The 23,837-nt window shown below is 38.0% G+C and overlaps 1 long non-coding RNA gene across 1 annotated transcript; it reads left to right on the forward strand.

Annotated features, from left to right (window-relative positions):
- The first annotated feature begins 9,250 nt into the window (after nt 1-9,250).
- Nucleotides 9,251-21,966, forward strand: LOC112945511. The gene is made up of 2 exons (XR_003249026.1): nt 9,251-9,445; nt 21,628-21,966. It is a non-coding gene; the product is annotated as an uncharacterized LOC112945511 (long non-coding RNA).
- The last annotated feature ends 1,871 nt before the right edge of the window (nt 21,967-23,837 follow it).

Here is a 23,837-nt window from a genome sequence, read left to right on the forward strand (position 1 = left end):
GGGTTATTTAAAACTTCCTCTTCTAATATTTCCAAGTAATGTTTATAGGATTGTTGTCTGAAGAAGGCTTGTGGTCATGAATCCCAGAAAATGTGAGCACCTTGAACCCTGTTAATGAGACAGTGCTTGGTGATCAGCTGAAGAGTAACTTAATCCTCAACTTCTCTTCCTTAAACAAATCCTGCATGTGGTTTGGCTCTTGAGGAATAGTGCTCAGGAAGGTCTGGAAAGGGAAAAGCAGCCACTCACCTGTAAATACAACACTTTGTTCCACAAACCATGAAGTCAGAACTGGTGATAATGCAAATGGCTGTTGTGATTTGTTGTAGGGGGAGTGTATTTGTGATGTCCCTGGCTCTGCAAAAGGTGTAAAATCTGCATGTAATAAATGCTTTTGAAGAAGCTGACTACCCTGGCATTCTCATCATATGTTTTGCTTTGTGTGTTAACTTGCAGGAATGTTTCACCAGCAACAAGATCCTTGCTAGAAACATATTGGAAGAATATTTGGAGATCCAAGTATTTAATACTGCAAGCAAGGCTGTTGCTATGTCATTTACAAAAGTCTGTTATTCTTTGATGTCTCTTAAATCCAAAGCCCATCAAGTTTGGCTAACGTGCAGTTTTGAGCATCGTGGTGGCACAGTCACTGCTGTGCTTTGTGGTCTGTAACTGATGGTTGTGGCTCTAGTAGTATCTGCCTTGCTTCTGCATTGCCATTGAAACTGTGTTCATAAAGCTGAGGCAAAGGTCAGTTTATTTTACAAAGATTTTATTTTATCCCTTTGAGTTGGATTTTGGTCTTGCCTCTACCTTTTTTTCCTGTTCATGTACAAAAAAAGACTCTTTTAGACCTGTGTAGAAATCTAATCATTCTAAAGCACACACCTATAAGACTGATGCTAGTGGTGCTAAAGATAAGCATGCCTCTAAAGCCCAGTTTCTTACTGGTCAACCTGTTGCCTACTCATCTGCATCTCTTATAAACTAGTGATAATTTTATTTTAATAATTTCAAGTAAAATCTCTGAGTTGCTGTCTACTGTCCAAGGCAGTGCAGTGGCCTCCTCCTCGGATCAAAAGATTATGATAGCCTGGGCTTCTGCCTTTAATAATGTGAAGTTATCCAAAGGGACTTAGAATGCAATGCCACAGAAAAAGCGGTAGGTCGTAGCGCAACATGCATATGGACAGTCTGCATACAGCAGATCATAGTGCAACAACCCATGTCATGTTAGATAACAGAGACCTTAGTCAGAATGAGGGAATTCATTTGCAGACTTTCTTGTTCATTATACACAAAGACATAGCAGAGACAGGAGACAGAGAACCTGCTTAGAGTCCAGGACAAAATGATGAAGATGGAGTGTGAAGCCCTTCTGCTGGATTCATTTATGTGCCAGACTGAGATTGTAGCAGAATCGCCTCCTTCTGCAGCAATCTGTTGTTTCTGGTTGGTGTCCCGTAGGTGGCAGAAATGGCCCATCCAGTGTGACTGATACAGTGCTATGTGTACAGAAGGTGGGATGCTGATTTCTGTGCTGTATCAAGCCCTGGGAAGTTATTTTAAGGAAGTTCTGGCTTGAGCAGGGAAGTTTAATGTGTTATTCTTTCAACAGTGTATTCTCTAATACTTAATTAAGCTCAGAGTGTTAAAAAGAAAGCCATATGGATTATGATCTCCCTTGGGAGACTCTTCTCTGTATCTAGGAGAAGTTATTGTTTCTGAATGTTACTATAATTTCCCTTTATTGTTAGCTTAATTTTAGAAATCTGGTCCCAGTGTTAATTTTATTTTCCCATGACATAAGAACTGATAGAGGGTATTGCCAGGGAAAAAAATCATGTTAGTTTTCATCTTTTTTTGCTAATGTCTTGTGATGTCTTTGATTCCTTTTTCTTTTTTTTTTTCTCCTCTATATTAAACCATATATGTCTTTATAATAAAATGATACTACTTCATACACATTTCATAATCTGACATCCATGAAAAGTACAGTTACTATCAGAGAAAAAATATGAATCGTAAAATGAAAATAGATGTATGAAGGGCTGCTGAAGGGAGGCAAAAGAAAATAAAGATCTTAATTTGCAATCCAGTCCTAACATGTTGCCTCCAAGGGACTACATTATGTAAGCAACAAAGCTCCTGTTTTGTGAAATGACTTAGAAAAGCAGTAACATTTCTGACACTTAGTGGTGTTCCTGGAATGAATTTACCATTTGTGGGAAAAAAAAAATGTTCTTGTTTCTTATTTACTTGTGCTCCGAAAGGAGAACAGATCAGGGAAAGAAAGGGCACTGCAAAGGTGAAGCTCTGATAATGGGGGACCTGGTGACTCTCAAGCTGTTCTTGTTGCACAGAAGGTATTTTTGAATGTGTCCTGCCCCCTGTCCAGATGAAAACTCCTCCTCGGGAGCTGCATCTGCATCTCTTATAGTTCTTCAGGGCAACTGTAAGCACAGATTTGCAGCAGTACAGATTTTTAAACTCATTTTGAAAAATGCATTGACTGCAATGAGAGTGTGACAGGACCCCTTAGGTACAATATTTCTAATAGATTTCTTGCCTGTATAGTTTATAAAGATGCAGAGAAAGCCCTAAGCTATGAAGTTCATTTCAAGAACTGGATTTGGGCACAAACTGTTCCAAACTCATGGAAGGTGGTACATCTGGGATTCAGTGTGGTATAAGCAAAAGATACGGACAGAGTTTTAAATATTTAGTCTCTCTGACATGTGATAGTTAAGAATGCTTTAGCTTTTGTAGTTTTTATTTTTTTCTCCCTCAATGAGTTGCTTAGCACTGTATGGGGATTATTTTGTTTATGAAAATAATTCCACATTTTACAAGGCATTACAATCCATTGAAAAGTAATTTCCCTCCCATATGCAACTGCTGTTTGCAAACTGATGGTTCCTTAAGGAGAAGACATGTTCATGTTAAGGAACAGCTAGTTTAGAAAGAGAGACTAAACCAAAAGACTTAAAGAGTAGAAAGAATAAATTTAAAAAAGACATTTTTCTGAACAAGAGGTGAAAGAAGAGCTAATACTCTTTTAAAAATCAAGCAAAACCAATCTAGATTCCTGCCAAGACCCTGCATTCTGTACAGTCGTACATGGTCGGAGTGAGAGAAGACTCATCTTTTAAATGCTATTAGATTCTCACTAGTTTTCTAGCAAAAAGGACACTAACAGTGCCTTCAGGAATAGGAGGAAAATACCCTGGGCAAATATCCTGCTCATCTTTCTAGGAGTCCAAATCAAAGGAAGAATCCTATATTCCTTTTGATTTAGCTAGTGACCAGCTAGTAACCAGCTTCCTAGGAGCCTTTGGTCTCCTTTTTCTCTTTTGNAGTTTTGACATAAGGTTACTGCTGGGTTGGATGGTGAGGGTATTTCTGGCTTGGTGAAAGGATTTGGCAAGTGCTATGAGAAGTCATACAGCTCAGCTTGATCCGGTCTGCTCTTTTTTTTTTTTTTTTTTTTTTTTTTTTTTGGTAAATAGTTTTTACATTTTGGGAAGGAAATAATATTGAAAGCTCTAGAAACCTGAAATCCTTTCATCAACTTCAGATCAGGTTCACCAGGCTATCCTAAATGTGAGCTTCCAGTTCATTCTCATGCAAGATTCCTAAAATGATCTGGCTAAGAAATTTAACCCTGCCCTGTTTTGTTTACTAACAGAACACACATGGCAAAGAAATGAAAGAGCTTTTTTTTTGGCCTCCTCTGAAGTTGTTTTTTCTTACCGGTTTGAAATCCTAATTTTTATTTTATTTTATTTTATTTTATTTTATTTTATTTTATTTTATTTTATTTTATTTTATTTTATTTCATTTCATTTCATTTCATTTCATTTCATTTCATTTTATCTTTTTTGCAAATGCAAGTTAGAGCTTTAGTCATATTCACATTTGAGAAGATGTGTGCTTAAACTGAGAGGTATTTGCTCTTTCTGTACAAAAGAGAGGGAGAGGAACTGACTACAGAGGAGGATCATACTCCTGGTTGATGTCTAGCAATAGGAAAGAAAGCAGTAATAGAGTAGTTTTTCTTCTCTAGATACAGAATGCAATGTTTTTAAGTGAAAGAATGCATCCATACAAAGAAAAGTTGAAATCCTTTTTAGGTGTTTCTTATGTGCAAGCGTATGAATTTTAATAACCTCAGGATACACAAATCTTCACCAAATGAAAAAAGGACTTAAGCAGAGCTTCTCATCCAAGCTATAATAATATTTTTTCAAAACTTTCATTTTTATTTAACTTTAGAATCCAGATGTTCTCTGAAATACTTTGTGAAAAACAGATTTGCAGGTATCTAAAGCTGAAGTTCCAACAGCTCCTAAACACTTGCACTGTATTTATTATGGCTTATCTGAGGTTGAATTGTAGTTCTCACTGGGCCTGACTGAAGGCCTAGGTAAAATGGAGTAAATATTTCCACTTAGTTGAGGATGTCTTGGGTCAGCCCCAGGGATCTGACTTACCTGCAGACTTTAGTGACAAGAACAGATATTGTGGGGTTCAAATGAACCCAGTCCTGTAGTGATTTGGCCCTTATATGTTATCTCTCCACCTGTGTTCCTTAATGCTGCTGAAATATATTTATGCTCAGGTCTATTGTGGTTCCTGTATTGTTGCTGCCCATGGGAACAAAACTTTCATGTAAATTAGACTTTTCCTAGCAAAATTTTGGTGGCAAACACTCTCAAAAAGAAAGACTGCATCTTTTCTCTCAGAGAGTAAGTGCTTAAGAACAAAAAAAAAAAAGTACCATCTTTAGTATCTGCTAAGAGGTTTTGCTATCCTATTACATTGTTTGCACTTCCTATTGGACTTTAAAAAGAGCAAATAAAAGTTATAATGTATTAGGTGAAGTACTTTCATTAAAGATTGTGTGAGTATTAATGTCATTATAGAAAATGCAGCGTGTCCTCATCTGACATAGAGCATAAAAATTTAGTGACCCATGCTTAGGAAGATAAATTCAGCTTGCAAACAAGTTGAAACAGGTATGGAGAAGGAGTGTCGGCATTGCTAGAGGGGATTAAGAAAACCTGTCAATTTGGAACAAGCCAAAGCAAGACAAATAAATTGAGGGTACGTGCCAGAAAGGGGGAAAGAGCTATTTCCTCAAATTTGATCTGTGAACAAAATACTTTTTCAGCCTTAAATCTTTTTCTTCAACAGCTAGTTCAAAAAAGGGAATAAGCCAAAAATGAGTAGGTGTCAGACCAGATGCAATGATCAGCCAGATTGAGAGAGACATACACACATGAACCAAGCCTTAACTGTTTGACAAACTTGGAAGAGAGGAAGCACTTTGAGAGTGGATTTCCTAAGGAAAAAGTAACTTCAGAATGACTAGGGATGGAATCCTAATGCAGATCAGGTGGTAGTTTTCAGTTCATTCTGTGGTGGATATAAATTGTCATCTACTTTGTAGATTTTATCTGGTAACTCATGCAAAACAACACAGGTCTTAATTTCCACTAGATATTTACGCTACATTAAATAACTAGAATTACGACTATTTTAAATCTTCATGAAGGTAAACTCCTTGTAGTGCATTCAGATAATTATGGGAGAGTGGGCATGTTTATATCAATAATATTACTCTTATTTTAAACAGAAATACAAATATCAACAGAAAAAAAATCTAAAGATCAGAGAGAAAACTTCAGCTCTGAAAGGGAACTCCATTGTCTGTGTCTGTACTTCCTGTCCTCCAGAAATAATAGAAGTCTATGGCTGCTAAGTCTTTAACATTATATAGGAATCAGATATTTTTAAATGTATTTGTGTTATTCAAAGGATATATTTTTTCTCTCTTTCACTGTAGGAATTCCAAAGGAAAGATTATTGTGTGATACAAGCTATTTTCTTGATCATCCTATTTGTATCTCAGTGGTCACATGGGGAATAAGCATAGTAATATCATTTAATAAACCATAAGCTATTATGGTGGGATGATACCACAGGGATGCCACCCTGTGCCACATGCTGTGGGTGTCCCTGCTTGAGCAGGAATGTTGGACTAGATGATCTCTAGAGGTCCCTTCCAACCTTAAACATTCTGTGATTCGGTGACTATTAAATATTAAATATTGGTCAATAATTAAAATATTTTTCAATGAATTAATATTTTATTTTATTAAGAATATTTGTTTAAAATAATCTGCATATTTATTTCTTCAATATGTCTCATTAAGCTAGCTGATCTTCAATAGACTCACCCACATGGGAGATCCCTTAAGTATCTACTGTGTTTGGGAACTGGCTGTGCTGAGAGTAACTAGTCACTACTGAGACGGGGCCATGGGGTGGCACTGCAGAGCAGTGTCTGTTTTTCTGTTCTGTTTTTCACTTCTAATCAGAGTGCTACAAATGCTGTTTTGTTGAATTTGTGCAAAGAAGCCTGACTTTCTTTTCCATAAATAATTAGGCCCTGAAATCCTGGATGTAGTTTCATTAAACCTTTATTAAACTGTCTCTTTTATTTCACACTAGTTGAGTTTATGTGTGGAATTTATTTCTTGTATGCTGCTAATTTGCAAACAAAATGGATTGTTAATTTGATAAGGACAAGAAAACTGGAACCTGAACTGACATAAAACACATGCCAGCTTCCAAGTGTTTTGATGCACAGATGAGAAAATATGCATACAGCAAGATGTGTTAATCAGAGACTTGTGCATTATTTGGAAATACAGACTTTTTAATGAGATTGAAAGACACTGACCATATCAGCATATTTATTGCTCATTATTCTACTGCTGTAACTTATGCTTTATTATATGTTCATTTAGCTAAATTTCATAGACTGGTTGGCTTATCCATACTGACAGTCATGTGAAAATATATACACCAAGAATGACCTGAATTTTCAATTTATGGACACTTTTGAAGCCTTCATTTTCACTTTTCTCCCAACATTCCAGTCATTTTCTCTTTTTATATTCCGACATGTCATTATAAATCACAGAACATCTCTCATGCGTGACTTTGGTCCAATGGCATATAATAGAGTTTTGTGATATATATATGACCTAGCTTAAAATGGTCAGATTCTTAATGATGCCTTTAATGCTAATGTCTCTCCCCAGAAAATAGTGACAGCTTCCTCCATAACTCTTCATATGTGTCATGTGATTATTAGTTGTATTCTTTTTTTTTTTTTTTTTGTTCCTAGATCCTTTCAGGTCACAGACAACAGAAATAAATCTGGTCATTTTCATTTCGGTGATGGCTCAGTAGATGCTGTCCATCACATCCATCAGCACTGTGCATAGGTCACTATTTCCAGTGCATAGATGGCTAAGGAAGATGAGAAAAAAAAATTCTTAACTCTGTGAATTCAGGGAGTATCGTAATCTTCCAAACCATGTTACTGTACCTATGGCTGCAGCCACTTCCTTGCAAAGTATTTTCCTTTCACAAGTGGAGTCTCCCAAACCTGTCCAAATTTCATTTCAAGGGAGGGTTGACCTAAATAATTTTTGTGATTAGATCCTTTCTTGATGTCCAGATAGGATTACTACTTTTTTTTCTTGCCACTCAAAATAGACTTTTTTTTAATCCTATCTATCAGCATCATTTTTTCTCCCTGTTGTTTTGCTCTTCTGCTTAATGCTCTTAATTGCTGACTGCTGTGAAGATTATGGAGTGAAGTAACAGAACAATCTGTTATCTGTGCTTTCGATTAAGTAGCAGAAACCTGTGGGAGATGCAGTCTGTAATTATTATGAGGGAATTGCATCAAGCACTGAGTTAGTCTAGCTTGTTAATAATTCGGTGCAGGATGTCTCCCTTTTCTGTCATTTTCCTTCTTTAATGTAAACAACAGACTGAAATCTGAAGACCCTTGTGCAGGTTGTGAGCCTAGCCTCGCAGCTGTAAATGGCTTGTCTTTGCTATAAGACAGGTGACCTAAGTGCCAAGAGAAACCTCTTTCAAAGCTGCTGCAGCTAAAAAATGAAGGTCTTTCAGGCAAAGTGCCTTTCCAGGCAGAGGATTTCACCAGGAGGCATCAGAACCAGGAGCAAAGAGCCTGTCAGCCTGCTGAATTCATGTCATATCTTGCCTTCAGCATTACACTCCTTATTTTGCCTTCACTTGCAGCCTGGTCCCATTAGCTGTGCCCCTTCACTACTGCTGGAGCCTTGGCTGTTCCCGTGACCCCTTCCCACTCACCTTGTCTCTTCTCAGCTTTCTTCGGCTCTTACTCTCACTCTCCTCTTCCTCAGTCCCATCCATTCTCCTCGCCCAACTTTGCTGCCCCAGAGTCCCTTCCCTTTTCTTTTGGCAATATCATGAAACACCGTCAAAAAGAAGTGTGTGTTGTCTGATGCTTTGATCACAGAGTCAGCATCTACTCCTACCTGCAAAGGAAATCTCTCTGTATCACAAGCTTTAATTAAAAGCACAAGAGACAAAACTGGAAACTCTGCTTTTATTTTATTTTATTTTATTTATTTTTTCACTCCTTTGCCTGTTTTGCTGCCATTATTTTCTCCTATCTAGTTACAAACTCTCAGGGGCAGGGACCCTGGCAAACACAAGTTGGAAAACCAAGGGTGGGAGAGGTCTATGTTATGACCCAGCCCATGATTCAGAGCTGATTCACACCAGAAGGAGCCAAATTATGCAGGAAACCCACCCTCTGTTTTCTTCAAAGTAGCTAGCAACTTTGCCCCTTTTCTAGCACATTTTTGCTCTCCTTCAGTCCCTGTGGTCCTGCAAACACTTGAAAAAATCATCACTTTGTAGAGTGACTTTACTTGAGATGCTGAATGTTTTCTAAAGATTAATTAATGGAGGCCAGGGTCTCCAGTGGGCATCATTTTCCTTTCATTTGGGAAAATGCTGCTTGGGCTGTGAAGATCCAAATTACCTTAACATATGTGTTGTTTGTAATCTCAGTTGCTGTGAATCATCAGAGCTGGAAAAAAAATTGCTTGTATTGTGGGTGTTTCTTCTTGCACAACAATTTAAAAAATATATATATATTTTTTTTGTTTTGAAAGTGAACTCTGAAGTGAACTCCTGAGGAAGCCAGGGACTCCTTTGCTGTACCAAATACTGATTTTTCTGTCCCCAAACACACCAGGTGTTGTCTCTTAGTATTATCTTGGGATGGGCCAAAGGGATTGCTGCTTTGCCGCCCTAGTGTGAGGGGTGTGTGTGGGTGTATATATCTATATATCTATATATGCATGTATTGGGGGTCTAGCAGTGGCCTTGGAACCCTGGTCATTTAGTAAATTAATTTTTCCTCTTTCTCACAGCAGTTGCTAAAATAGCTGTAACCTTGCCATACTGTGTGCTATGTTACTAGTGGCAATGAAGTTTCTCCTATGCATAGCATGAGGTGCTGTGGCCATCCCAGATGCTTAGCCTTTGCAACTGATGATGTAAAAAGCTTCTGTGAGGAAAGTAGGTAAGCATTTTACCTGGCACATTGGTTAGAAAAGGTAGCATAGGTAACTAGCTTTTCTTCCAGTTTAATGCTTCTTTTTCTTTGTTCTCTGTTCCTAAAGTTTCCAGTTAAATGATCTGTGCTTGTATTATAAATGGTCTGTCAGAATGAAAAGACTAGTTAATATTATTAATATTATAATAATATTTGAGATGTATCAGTAGTAACAGCTTTTTTTTTTTCCTTCCTTGTCCAACATGAAGTTTAGAAAGATAAGTGCATATTATAGTGTGAAAACTACAAACAACTCCTTGTTTACCTTTTGGGGACTGTGATTAATCTGGGGACAGGGTATCTGCTGACCACAGCTTTGGGCTTTTAACAGTTTTCATCTTGTTGTCTGAAATTTCATTTGTTGTACTTTAAAGTGTAGACATTAAGGAGCTGGCTGAGTACAGACTTACACAGACCATCTGGCTTTGCCCCTTCCGTCCTGTTACTCAGTACCCTGAAGGGGGCATCTCTTGCTTGATTCTTACTTTAATGATGTAAGAGAGACAAAAAAAAAAAAAAAAAGAGTGTTAAATTTGTGTTTGGCAAATGAAAGCTGCACAGCTATGGAAGGGCAGCCAGAGAAGGACTACACTGTTCTCTTGATGTTGTTTTGGCCAGCTGATGGTAATAGAAATATTAAGACTCAAGGGAGTAAATGGGGAGAATGTGTTGTCTGTAACATGTCTGAGTAATGTGTCTCACCTGTACAATTTTGCTGATGCCCTACACAGGCTGTAGTAGCAACATCGTGTCGTTAGCGGTTTTCTAGCTACCAAGCTGTTTGTCTCCATGTTATACCTAAATCAACATTTGTTCGCCTTGTGATGGCTGTTTCTTGAATGCGCTGCACAGTAGCAGCTGTTGTCCAGGTTGGTTTGCTGGGAAAGAAGGAAAAAAGGCAAGCAAACAAAAAGAAAACACTTTTGTCATTGTTTCAGTCTCATGTGCTGCCAGTTCTGTTTCTCTAGTTGTTCATAAGGTTGGAGAAAATGCCACGTAATAAAACTATTCTGACAGAGATTGATGGAGAAAGGGAGGGGAGGAAAAAAGGGAATAACAAGCGTTTACTCCCTCTTGTTAATTCTTCTTTGTCTCAATTCCATCTCCTGACAGTTGCTTTTACTGCTCCATACCTCCTGCCTCCTGGTTGCTTCAGTATGCAGGTGGTGGTGTTGATAGGAGTGCTCCATCTGACTTAGCCTTAAAAGAGAATCAGTCTTTCTCCTAGTAAATGAATATGAGTGTCTCTGCTATTCAATACAAAGGGTTAATCTCCACAAACTTGGAACTATCTACAGATTTATCCATTTCCAGTATTACTAGAGATGGACAGGAGGTGTCGCAGTTTAAAAGGCAGAGAAAATAGTCTATTATTTATTTTCTTACCATTTCTTACTGTTCATTAAAGCAATTAGTTCGCATTGTAATATTTAGTAGTTGTAATGCTTGACAAAAAGATGGCATTTCTTTCATATAGTGTAAGTGGACTCTGAGCACATAATTGTTTGACTATAATCATAAATAAGATGCTTCAAAAAGATCAACATAACTAGAATCTTAGTGTTACTCTCTGAGCAAGTTGAAGACGGTCATAAAAAGCAGAAGAAATTTTATTCCCAACTGTGCCTCTGACCTGAGGTAGGGGACTTGACTTGCTTTTTCTCCTGTACTTTTGTTAGTATGGACTAATAGTTTTAAGGATTAGATATGAGATCTGATCTTTTACATTTGTTATCTTAGGATGCACAAGTCCATTTCAGACCCTGGAACTGTATCTGCTTATCTAGAGCAAACCTGTATGAGCCTTAATCTCATTAAGATCCTGAAAATATATAAACTTGCTTTTCCTCAGTCTGAGATCAAGATAAGTAAGAGTTAAATATATTTGGATATAGATGTTGTTAGCTGCTGTTTCTTGCTCTGCGCTCTGATGGAGCCTTTTGGGCTCGTGCTCTACCAGAATGCTTATCACAGGTGGCAGAAAGAATGGTGACACCTATAATGAGAAAGCAGAATCACTGATTATCTTATTTATCTTCTTTATAAGACATCCTGTGAGCAGCTATAAAGATTTAAATGTCAGATTGTGTCAATATTCTAATACTGTGTTTCCAGGCAATACAAACAGGGATGAGGCAAGAAATGCTCTTAGTGCTGGGATACTGGTACCTAGTCCACTTGGGCTGGGAATTGGACACTCTCAAGGTTTGAAAATGAGCTTTGAGATGTTGGAGCAGGAAGGCAAGCCTGGGGAATGAGGATGGTAAGGCTGCTGGATAAACTCAGCTTTCTTGCTGTCACAAACACTGTGTTTTATAAGGCCTACTAGAACCTTGCTGTTCAAGCACTGGAGACTTGCAGAAGCTACAAGCAGGCATTCAGAGCCACATTTTTCTGTATCTAGTTGGCTAGTCTAATTTTATTAACTGGTTCTTCCAATCTATCAAATCTCCCCTGTTGAAAGAGAAAACCTTTTCAGTATTGCTATAGCTTTATTTATCTTCTAGTTGTTTAAAATTTTGAATACTTAGATCCAAAGTTACTTTTGTGATGATTCTCCTAAAGTACCCTCACTACCGATTGCAAGTGAGAGATCTGGTATTGTCACCTCCTCCAGGTTCAGAGTTTTTTGATGATAAATCTTACCAGATAATGTGATGTGGAGTATCTGGGCTTTTGCTCTAAAAGCAGCAGTGGGACCTGTTGTTGACCACGGCCTTGTCTGCCATACTCCTGTAATGGTGTCGGCAATTCAGGTGGTGCTGTGGTGTTCTGGTTCCGTGTGGGTCTTGGGTCTGGGGCCTGTGGCACTGCTGGAGAGATCATATGCTGCTTCTCCTGCTAACTCTTGATGTGCATGGATGGGAGGGAGTGCACACTGCTGCCTGCATCAAAAGAGAAAGCAAGTGCCTAAATACTTGCCCTCCTGTGTTTATATATATTCTCTAACTGATATACTTAAGAACACTGAGGTACAAGATGGAAAAGACATATTAGATAATATTGGTCGTTGCCTTGGGCCAGCATGAGATTGTTTCCTCTCACTGAACTCAGGGGAAGTTGAGGTCTATAAGCAATTGCAGCTCTCTAATGAAAGCCTGAGTCTGCACAAGTTTGTATAGACATCTTTATTAAAACTGTTATTAGAAAAGGAGAAGCATCTCCATGCCCACTTTCTCTGGCAAGTTTCACCAGTGTTGCTTTATGTCTCTGATGAGCACCTTTATTAGTTTTGGGTGCTGAAAGAAAATTAGAAGGCTTGGGGTGCCTTGAGGCTTTACCCAAAACTTCATCCTGTTTCCAACTAATTTCATTGAGATGATAATAGCTGTAAAAGGAAGTTATACTGTCCACTGTATTTATAATTTTAATACTGTGGCATATATTTCACTCACCCCCCTCCCGCCCCCACTCCTGAGTAAATGGATCTTTCCTAACTTCAAAATACTTTGACTCTGTTGAGCATCATGTAATTTGTGGTCCCATGCTTGTGCTGTCTTCATAGTAAGTATCACTATGCAACCTATTCTAGACCTTTCTGATGTGGAGTTTTGCTGAGGTTATGATATTCACACCAGAATGACAAATATATTAAAGTCCTGGCAGTCTCAGGTTCTCTTCCCATATCTTGCTATCTGTAGTAAAGTTTTTGATAATTTTCACACTGTCTTAGTCAACAGCAATAAAGTTATGCTAAGATTATTATACTACTATAGTCTCCAATTAATCTAAGTCTGATCTGAAATAGTGAGTTTTTATTTTGCCAAATGGAGAGGGGAAAAAGGAAAATATAAGACTTTTTTTTTTTTCTTCTGATCTTGTGAGACACAGGTAAACACCCACTGAGGCCTGTAAGTCATACTGAAACGCTTTTTTGAATAGCCATGAAAGTCTGATAGCTACTGAAGTTAAAAAAAAAAAAAAAAATTAAAAAAAAAAAAAAAAAACAAAAAAAACAATAAAGCACTCTTGCTATGACAAACAACCAAAGCACCTTGCAAGAAAGACTGGACTAAGTGTGTGCAGTCAAAGAACCTTTTTGGCAACCTGGTATAGCTGAAGCCCGCAGCTCAGTGCCTCCAGTGCTCTCCAGTGCCATGTGCACACAGGCAAGAAGCCTGAGGAGAAGGTCATAATATGTGTGAAAACAAGGGAAAAAATCTACCATTTTATCATATATAAAATAAAGAAGTTGGTTAAAAACACATGAAGTCTATAGGCCTTCCTCATGAAGAAACTGAAAAAAAAATAGTGAACCTGGCTCTATGCTTGCTATACCAGTTGATGAAAGGTTCGATTGGATCTGCTGTAATTGTGGAAACCTCAAAGCTGTCATATGAGGCTGCACTACGAAGTGTCCAAGGCTTCAGGCCCTTAAGTACAGTACAGATCTAATTCAGTGCATTTGTTAGCTGTTTATGTAAGAAATTACACCTGAAAGAAATCAGGCTAGAGAAATGGCCTTTAAAGGCCGTTTAGGAAATGGCCTTAAAATTTGTAAATGTTGTAGCTGTGCATGTCACGTGGGCACTATAAACTGCCAGAATCCTGCCAGTGCAACAGTGTGTGTCAGTGCCTTGCATGGTACCCACAGGCAGTTGCCAGGGTTGTGTGGGACCATGAAGCTCAGATTATGTTGCACCAGGAGTTGAGATACGCCTTTGAAACTCATCATACAGCATTTCTGCCTCCTAAACACTGTACCTAAGATCATAGGTATACCTAAGATAGTAGGTATACCTCCTAAACACTATACCTAAGATAGTAAAGGGCCTGTACCTTTAAGTGCTGCTATAATGCAAATCAGTAACAATAATAATAAAAAGCAAAGAAATAATGAGTATGTAAAAACAAGGAGTTAAAAATTGCTATGTCAGCTAAACTACATGCTATAACTTAAATTCATCAGGCCTTGTTTACATAGCAGCTTGTATTGACACTATGTGTGTACACATACGCAAGCTGATATTTCAGTATTCTTCTAAAAATAGGAAGATTTCATCATGCCAAGTAGCCATGATAGAATTGGTTTACTAGCAAGTGAGTAAAACCCTGAGTACTGCAGCACTATATAGAAAAATGAGATCTGTAAGAATCAACAGGAGCTGAGATCTCAAAATTAGCTCTGTAAAAAGAAACCGACAGGCATTGTGAGACTGACTTGTACAGGATCTGGGTCTTCTGGTTTTGAGCTTTGCTACTGTTATTCTGGATCTGGATGAAATGTAAGAATTCCAGCACTTAAATTGAAAACTAAAATCAATTATAGAAAAAAAAAAAGATTTTCTTCGGCAATTCCATGTTTTCAGAGATGGCAGTGAGCATGTTGTTCACTGGCTAGTTTGCAGGCTAATCAAGGATTGGTTTTTCTTATTTTTTAAGTCTAAAGATCTGCTGAAGCAGAGACCTGAGCAGGCTGAGGACTTGGAAAGCTCACAAGCAGAGATGTGCAGCCAGGAAGCTAAAGATTGTCCAAGTAAAGTTATGTTTTTGCCTTAAGCTGTAAGTTGGTATATGTTACACAGCTCTGGCAGGGTTAAGATACCGCTTCAACGCTTTCATCCCTCTGTGCCCTCTGAAAATGAAGAAATAATTGGAAGTAGATTTAAATTTACTGCCCTTAAAACAGTACCTGGATTTGTGCATGTGTTTGCTTTGCAGTGAGCTCATACCACTAGTCAGCTTTCTTCCTGACCATAAATTCTTTTCAGAAGAATATATATCACAGGATTTATTTTGGGCCTCAAGTTGCTGGCTGTGAACAGCTCATAACAATTGAGGCCTGGCACTGAGGCATGTGGCTGCTGCCACCTTCTATTTTTGGATCATACGATTTTATATAATATCAATGGTAGATATTTTATTGCACAATACTCCAGTGAAGTATCTTTATCAGTTCTTCCAAAAGGAAAAAATGTCAAGGCTTGCTTTACTTTGGACTAGAGCTTTAAGAAACCTGCTGCTCTATGCAGGAAAATAAATATAGATTTTTCAGTGGATTTAGTAGGCCATTTTTATCTTTACATTTTTCAATATATGACATTTTGACCTTTGACAGCTCTTGAAGCACTGAGAAAAAGTGAGTATTTGGGCCCACTCAAAAGACAGGTGTTTGTTAGTGTTTATACCAGTTATAGATAATAAATGAATCCATCAGGTCAGGATAGCAGTGACTGTTGCTGATGGGCTTCATCAGTATTTTCCATTGAGAATTTTGAAGTCCTTGTTAGTACTTTGTATTGCAGTTGTTGTTTCGAGTGGTGAGAACTGCATAAATAGATACTTAAGCCAAGACACAGAAACCAGTTCAAAGATCAATTTTAAAATGTTCTTTCTATTATCACAGGTTATCACAAGCAGAAATCATCTGTAGTTTATGTAGTCTTGATTGCCATGGTACTTAGACATGGTGTGCTTGTGCTTAGGAGTACAGATTGTGAAGATAGGTACAGTAGTCTTATTTTAGCAGGTACTCAAGGTAGAGTTATATGCAGAATTCAATGTAGATATACATGTGAAGTTTGAATTTTGATGAAAATAAAGAAATAAGGCAAGAAGCACAGGAGTGGGGGGAAAGAACAGACTTCTTCACTTTTCTAACTTTTCCCTGTCCCCAAGGAATAAGGTATTAGAGTTACCAGAAGGCATCTACAGCATCATGGAGCATGGTGTAAAGTTTTTCTCCAAGTGTCAGGAAACTCTTCTGATCCCCGGGAGAGGGTTTTGTAGTTGCTAGTGTCACAAGTTTCTGGACCTCAATGACCCCAGAAAGTTTATGTTGTTTACCATTGGCCTCTTATTTGTAGACTTAGCAGGTACAATTTAAAGATGCATTAAGGCAAATATCCCGTATCACTGTTGTAATTAGCCTAACAGCAAAATTGGCTGTGAGAGAGAGTGCAGATAACGTGGTAGTATTTGTGATCAAGTTTCTATACTACTAGCATGAAATGTAAATAAAAATGATTATGAAAGCTTCTGAAAGGGTGGCCAAAGATTAGCTTGCTAGTTCACATAATTTTGTCTAAAGTTACAGACATGGAAATAACAGGCAGCTGGTTTCATTTGGGGGTCGCACGATATAGTTCTGCAGCCTGTTCCCTGCCACAAATTCAGGCAAGCTTTGCATGAAACAGAAATAACACAATATACTGTGCTTTTGAAGAGATTCTGGGCCAAGCCAAGAGAGCTGTAGCGGTGCAGGAGAGCCAGAGGATAGCACAAAGCAGTAATGAAAGCAACATGTGATATCATCTGGCCAGAGAAAGATGATAATGACAGTGGGATTTAACGGTTCATTTTGAAATACCCCTTGCAAGGAAAAGAATGTGTCCAAGGATTAGGAAAGGGTCCTTGGTATTAGAGATATTGTGTCTTATTCCTTACCCTGTCATGTCCTATCAGCACGATCTTCATCTATACATGCCTCAGTTTCTCAGCCCACAAGAGAGCTCACTTCAAAGCTGTTCTGTGGGTTCCTCCATTAAGGGCTTATAGCCTCTTTCGGAAACCCTGCTGAGAAGTCATATGAAAGGATGTTATCATTTTAATTGACTCAACTGTTTTGCATTTAAAGTAAAACCAGAAGCCAAACCGAGTGCTGAACAAGCCACTGTAGAAAGAAGGGTTGAGGGGAAGAGGGGTTAAAAATCTTGTCTCATTTGAAGTAGATTCATTCATTCATGGACCCTCTTTTGGGTTCAAATACCTTTCCTAATCACTCTGTGAGACTCAATTGCTTCTAGCAAGTGTGTTAGGAAGCGTTCTTGGATCCACTGAATATAGATAATGTGGATTCTAAAAAAATAATGCTATTACTGCTAAATCTTCATGTCAGTGCTTTGACAGTTTTAGACTGTCTCACAGGACTGAGGTTCGTGTTTGAAATGGAGAGGAGGAAGGGGGGAAAAGGGAAAAACATTTCTGCATGAAGAGCAGCCTCAGTGATGAAGGCTTTTTAGAACAGTGATTTCAAGGTAGGTCAGAAAGAAAGGATAAATGGCGTCCAGTGAAGAAATCATAGAGGCCTAGCAGTCTGTGTGTTTTCCTTACATGTGAAGAAAAATAACTATACTTGCTCTATGAGAAATTTCCACTGTTGGAAAACCAGACTCTAAAAGTATACTTCTGACTGCTTCATATTGCATTGTATTGAAGTGTGTGTTGCAAGACTATTGAAAGTTAATGTTTTCATTAAGACTAGTTTCTAGACACACTCACTCACACACTCACTCACTCTAAGCTGAGACTGAAGATCAGTACATCTTAAAAGCTATAGACTCAGACTTTGAGAGATGGTTTAGGAAAGAAGAATGGTTATTGGTCAGCAGGATGAAACCTGAGAAACTTATCAGGTAAAGGACATAGTTTAGCTTGTTGCGAAGGCTTGAAGAGCCCGTGAAGAAGTTTCTTCAGATTTAAATAGTTTGTATTCTTAATCTCAAAGTCTCAACTACACAGAAGCACTGTTGGATAGTTTGTTTCTGCTTTTGCTGTATGAAGACGTGATTGCCATAATCAGAACCTGATGGGTGGTTGGTTGGTTGGTTGTATTTTCCTACTCTGTTCAGACCCATCGTTTAGCTTGTCCTACAGCCTTGAGAGGGAAAATGTCCCATTCGCACAGACACCACTAGAGGTCCCCCACAATTAAAGATTGAAAAGCCTCTGATTTCTAGTACAGGGAGAACTTACAAAGAGAAACCTGAAGGAAGACCATAAACTGTATGGGCTTATGTTTTATGTTATGAAGGAAAATGTTGCTGAGTCTACATCAAACTGGTATATTCAGCAGGCTTTTAATCTTTTCCTAAAGGAACATCTTAACTGGGAAGAAGGATTAGGTGTGAGAAATATTTTTCATCTTCACAGTTATCCTGTAAGAGTAATGCATGTTATTTCTGTTTCATGGAAAGCAAATATTAGCTAAAAATCTGTTCCATACCTTCTCTGGACCTGTTGTTATTAACTCTTGCTTTGAAAACCCAACCTGTTCTGGGCCATAGATTCGTTACAGCATTTTTTGCTCACTAGGCTTACATAGCAACTATGTAATCTAGCAGCACTATCTAAAAATTCAGTTTTTTATTTAATATGGTGAACAGCCTTGCACCTAAGTAGTACTTCTTTGGAGCTGGCTACTTGGCACTGCCATGAAGCACTTCATTTCCTAGTACTCCCTCAACTTCTTACTAACTACAAGCACCTGCAGTGCTGCAGCTGTAACAAAAGGAAGCTCAACATTGTACTATTTCATGGCTGAACACAGAAATTGAGTTTAGCTGGAATGAAGAATATAGAAATAAAATCTGGACTACAAGCATCACTTTAGATCTCCGTTCCATCTTTCATCTTATTTAGGAATCTACTTAATGGAATACATCTTGCTGTGCCCTGGATAAGAGGGAATGGAGCGTTTTCAGTTCTCTGACATTATTTTGAACAAAGTTGTCTTTTTCTTGATAGAAAGTTTTCTGCTTCTCTGTCACTTTTACTAACAAATGTTGGCAGTGGTTCCCCGCTGTAATTTAGCAGAATACCCTTGCATATGTGACCCAGTAGAGCTCCAGGTTTGTACTGCATACAAGGAACAAGTGTGTGTGATTCCTTCAACAGATCAACACCTCATTTGATGAGCACAGTTTGGTTTTGCTTTTTTTTTTTTTTCTTTAGAAATGGCTTATAGGCCTGACTGAATAGGTGATATGTGTTGTGATGCTACTAAACATTCTTTCATTCTTTCTTTTTCTATCATTCTACATGGTGTTTGACCTATCTAATGGGTAACAAAAAATTGTGTGCTCCCTATCCCCCGCCTCTCCCTCCCTCCCCCAAAAAAAAGTCAAATCCCTTGTCCTTAACTTAGATGAGAAGTCTGAGGAAAGGGGTAAAACATGGTTTTGCATTCACAGGCCCAAGCTGAGATAGGAAATACCGAAAACAGTCATTGACAAGACTATCAATGGTAAAATAATCCTATCTAACTATTATAGAAAATAACTTTATTAAGTTATAATTATATATAATAACATACAATAAAGTGAAATAAAGAGAACAGTGAAGGAAATAGATGTCTTTCAGTGGATTCAAACTGTGCAATTATTCTTCCTGTCACTACCAGGTTTGTTGAATCTTCCACCGATTTAGAGGTAGAAGGACCCTTCTCCAAGCAGGACAATGTCCTCTTATTATCAAAATGAGGAGCAGCTGTAACTGTGAAATATCACTAACTGTATGAAAATGTAGCAGTGAAATCCCCCATACAGTATGGGGATTTGCACTGAATAATATGATGTACAAGAGGATTGTGCTAATGAACCTTACCTTCTGTCAGCTATCTCAGAGGTAAAGAGCACAGCATTTGGAGGATGAGTATTTTCAGCTAAGGAGTTATGTGGGGATATAATGGAAACTCATATTGGATATCATTATCAATGAGATAATATTTTATGCAAGTTAATAATGAGAAATAAGCTTGGGTCAGTATTGTATATATTTTCCTCTTTTATGATGGAAGCAGTGAGATGGATGTTACATACTAATTTTCTCGAGCTATATTTTTCAGATTCTTGTATTATGTCTCTCATTGTGAGACTATATAAAAATCAACTGCTACTCCTCAAGTCTAAGCTGTCTGTCCCAGGAGAGAGAAATCTTCTTCCCATAAGATTCAGCAGCGAAGACTTCACTAGTTTCATTTTATGTTTTTTTGTTTCTTCTCATTCTCTCCTTTTCTCTGGTTTAATTATGGGAGATGATCTGTGATAGACATTTAGACTTGGTTCTGTGGTCTGAACAGATCTGCTAAATCCTCTACTGCCTTTGGATTTCTGTTTGCTAAACACAACCAACCAATTTCCTTTGTTTTTATTCTGGATTTCTCCTTTGAGCCTCTGTTTGTTTGCTATTTTTTTCCAGAGGATTTGCTGGTATTGTGCATGATTTGGTGTGCCACCAGAAGGATATCTTTGCCTTGCAAATAACTACAAAAACAACTATCAAACATGTCCTTAGGAAGGACTTAAGTGCTGTGTATTATGGAGAAACATTCTGCATATTGCTACTGTCTTGTGCCCCTCTTATTTGCTTGCTGAAGAGAATGCTGTCAACTGTAGTATCCATGACCTTAAACCATGTCAGTCTGATAAAACCAGCAGTATTCTCCAGGGGTCTCAGAAGATGCAGGAAATTCCAGTGAGATAACTCAACTTTGTCTTCCCTGACTCTGTCTATTCTCGTAATTGGCTAGCTCTTTTCCTATAGATAGTCAGCCGCTCTGTAGCGGTGCACAGCCACTCAGAAAACATGAAAACCAAAGTAGTATTTCTAAATGTACTTTTGTAGAGAGTCTTTAAAAAGAAAGTCTTTAAAAAGTAGTTATTCAGTAACTCCAGATGAATTCAATGGGAATCATACCCCTACAAACTTAATAGGGGGCATAAAAGACTTTTTCAAGAATGGCTATATAAGCACCTTAGACCTGCTGATTCACTGTAAATGCTCAGCTCTGTAGACCTGCTTTCATCCTCTCTAATTTTAGGTACATAATTGATGCACTTTAGTTGGAAACATAATTGTCCTAAGTCTCCTCTGCAGTCAGTAGAGAGAAATAAACTGTTTGCACCACTAAGAGCTCAATTGTCGTCTATAGGTGCCTCATTATCTCCTAGGATACTCAGGGTAACTCTAGTTAAGTGCTTAAAATTAGTTAATAGGGAACTGGGACTACCTGCCTGTAAAATATACCTGAGATCACAAAAGATATTTTTGAAAGTTAACTTGTTAACTTGAGAAATGTTTCCGTGTCTTGGAAGTTAGTGTTGTGCTTTTTGTGCTTTTATTTATTTTTTTTTTAAATTATTTTCCTAAGGAGAAGATACTTGAGACTATTCTTACAGGAGTTACTCAGCCTCTCTACACAAAATTAATAAAATAGAAAAAAAAGGATGGTTCTGGTGGTGCTCACTGCTGCCAAATTAGGGCTATGGGACTTTGGAAAGAGCCGGCTGCAAAACAAGGAGCTGTAGTGAAATGTAAAGTGTTCCTTTTCTGTGGTTGTTTGTGTTGCCTGTCTTCACTTGACTGTTAGATGCTATATCCTTGCAAAAAATGGTGCTGATGAGTATATATTTTTAATCATATATTTCCAGCAAATCACTCCATGAGGCTGTGGAATTCATGCTACAGAAGAGGAGGTCTCTGAAGAAGTCAGTGAAACACCTGCTGTATCACCAACAGAGTTCCCAGTCTGTCTGCTGAATGGACTTGCATATTATTTGGAAAAAAAAATACTGGTTGAGCTCTTCCATAAACTTCATGAGAATACATTATAATCTTCAGATTCAATAGCAAATTAAATAGATCTTTTTGGTCACAGGTTCTTATTTCCTTTGTGATTTGCTGTGCCCACCACCCCTTTGCAGGTACAAATACAGAGATAATGCAGATACAAATACTCAATGGCAGTCATTGCTAGATTAAAATATTTGTCTCAAGAAGCAATTTGGCTGATGCTAAAGAAGGCATGGGGTAGATGGTAGAAATAAAACCAGTCAGGTATGAATAATGTAGTTTTTCTTGATTTTTTTTTTTTCCCCTCCTTGAATGTGATCTGGTTTCACACTGAGTCATTAGTATCAAACTCAAATACTCAAAAAAGCAAATGTATGATAACTTAATAAATTCTGGCACTTGTTTTGTATTACTGACAAACATATGTTCTAGTGGGCTGTGCCTCATTAAGCATAGCTCTTTCTCACCCACTACTGTTAGAGATTTTAAATACTGCACTTAGTTAGATTGGAATTATTCTTGCTCTGAGTTAATGGTATGAAAATGTAAAGACATTTGAAATGGTCCCTCACAGGCTTGTTTTCAATTAATAAGAGCTGTGTGAACAAATTAATCAAGAGCGTGAGGATCTGTAAACCCAGAAGGTAAGGCCACTTAAATTAACATGGGCATCATATTGTCCTACTGTGAGAAGAACATGAGCCCCTGAGCTCCTTCCTACCAGGACCTTTGTACTGCCACAAATTAGACTTCTCCCAGAGCCCCTCAGCTCTGCCACTGATGCATTAAATGAGATTAAACCCAAACACATTTATTCCTACTGCTTATAGTTAGCCAGTGTAGATCAATGCAGTAGCAGCAGATTTGTGCCTGGGATGATTCTGATACTGTCTGCAGAACTGCAATGAGATAAAGGTGTCCTCTGGAGAGGAAGTAGAAAAGAAGTAACATAAAAATTTTCTCCTTTGGCTAGGGATCTTAGTGGACTATTAAAATTCTTAAGTTAAAACATGACCTCAGACTCAAAGAGATTGCCTTACGTAGGACCAAATTGTGCTTATATTCTTTTATATTATGTGGAGCAATGTGTGGGCACAAGAATTTGTCTCCGCAGAATTTCCTGCAGCTTGGCCTTTTAATAATGGACCTTTTATTAATGTCTATAATTGTTCAGTTCCCTATATTAAAAAAAAAAACTGCTATGAGTCAGGATAGGCTGAATTCTCATCTGTGTATCATTTTCCAGAAGCTCTATGAGTTATTTCAGGGTAAGCCTCCAGAAGAAATATCCTAGGTCTCCCACATAGTAAGACTTAGATTACTTATTTTACAAACAGCATGCAATTACAACTATTGATGAAAAAAATCCTCTGCAAGATCAAGTTAGTTTTACGCAGATCAGGAATAGAATTGCATGTTGTTGATGGCAAGAGAATGATGAGCTAATTAAAGGTTAAGTTGCGAGGTCCTTAACCAGTACTTAATCAGTTCATTGAAGTATGTAGGAGTGTAGCTTGACAACAACTGGAATCCAGATGGAGTAATATACTCCAATTCCTCTCCTACCTGGAGACTCTAGACCTGTGAGTAATGTGAAAGGAACTGGTCCTCTCTGAGGTTCTTATCTTCCTCTTAAATTCAAGATCATTTTCCCAAGATGATACTTTTGTGTTTTATTTTGTGTGTGTTTGGATTTAAAGTATTAAAAGATAAGAGGAGGGGAAAAAGTAATTGCCTGATTCCAGAATTTGTCATCCTTTGCCACAGGTGAGAGGAGAGCACTTGGATTTCAGATGGGTCTGCAAAAACTTTCAGCAGTTACAGAAAGTGGATACAGGCAGAACAGAATTTAGCATATCCTATATTAAATGACTCTTTGGCATGCCCCCTTTCGAGGCTGAGATTTGTTTTGGTGGTCCCAGTTTGCCTAACCAGGGTGGGTTTTCTCTAAGTAGGGCTTGCTAGCTTCTGTTAGGCTTTATATAACAGGTATTGGTTCAGGTTTTGTCCTTGCTGTCCTTTGCCTTGTTCCTTTCCATCTTGCCTGCTTTCAGTGTTTGACTCGCAT

The sequence above is a fragment of the Nothoprocta perdicaria genome, unplaced genomic scaffold (assembly GCF_003342845.1).
Source record: "Nothoprocta perdicaria isolate Ctin4 unplaced genomic scaffold, notPer1 scaffold_190, whole genome shotgun sequence".
Taxonomy (NCBI): Eukaryota; Metazoa; Chordata; class Aves; order Tinamiformes; family Tinamidae; genus Nothoprocta; species Nothoprocta perdicaria.